This window comes from Stegastes partitus, unplaced genomic scaffold (genome assembly GCF_000690725.1).
Source record: "Stegastes partitus isolate 25-593 unplaced genomic scaffold, Stegastes_partitus-1.0.2 Scaffold2982, whole genome shotgun sequence".
Lineage (NCBI taxonomy): Eukaryota > Metazoa > Chordata > Actinopteri > Pomacentridae > Stegastes > Stegastes partitus.
The window spans coordinates 1-1,180 of NW_007580713.1; positions in this window are offsets into that span (position 1 = coordinate 1).

A 1,180-nucleotide genomic window follows, 5' to 3' on the forward strand; every position below is an offset into this window, starting at 1 on the left:
TCTGCAAAGTCTCACGTTCTGTTGTGTTGTAACTCATGGACCTTTGCAAGACGAGATGTTGTTCTTGAGTTCTGGTCACGGTGACAGTAGGTTGAAAGGATTCCTCAGTGACGCCAAACAACATTTCAATTGTCCAAATGAACCTTGGAAATGCAAAACAAATGTCTTATTTCCCTTTCTGAGACAGAGCACATTGGAAAGCTTTGGTGGACGGGGATTAAGCAAAATAAGGAATTTGACTGAGATCAAGTCCTTGTCGTTGTAATTCATTACAAATGACCCTTGCCTCTATTTGTTGGATGTTTGTGGCAGCCTGATTGTCTTCATAAAACACCGGCCCACCACATTGTTGCCATTGTTCGTATTGCTCAAATGTTGATGCTTTTCAACTCAACAAATACCAGATTGGACAGGACTAATCACCATGGCAACCCAACAAATGGAGGCTTTAACACAAGTCATGATATTTTCCTAAACCTATCCAAATAGTTGAGGTGTTTGAACCTAACCAAAGAGCAAGTTAAAACCAAAGGTTTTAGGTTTGATCGAAGGGAAATTAATGGTATTGACTGAATATTCTATGTAATGAATGCCAAGAGGAGAAACAATTTTCTAATCAGCATTCTCTTAGCTGCCGTACCAGCAGTGCAAACCGATTTGGCGGCAAATCAGGACCAAACACAAAAACATAATTCTGCAATTTCTGCATCACCAGCTGCGGACATGTCGGATTCCTGTGGCAATGCAACACATACAGTGTGTGATACTAACTGCTCATCTTCATTTAGTGGGATTGGTAAGGTTTACAGATATAACATATCCCTTCAGTTTAGAGTCTGTATCACTCACAGAGAAGCGTCAGGACACGTTTTAACTGAAGGGAGATGCAGCCAACACAAATCTGAAACTCTGAACACAACGTGCTCAGGACCAGGTTGGCTCCACACCATAAGTTCCCATGGTGATCTAGCAGGTTAGAAGAGAGTCACCTTCGTTACACTGGAAACTCCAACTTTAAGCTCAACATACCTCAGTCACCCACTAATCTGACTTTGAAGTTCATCCCTCAGGTGTGTCTTTGGTGCATCCAATGTGGAAATCTTTAGTAGTACAAATGAAATAAAATCCTTCATATCTAGTTTTGTATTCAATACTTGATTTTTCTGTGTGCGCCCTTAAA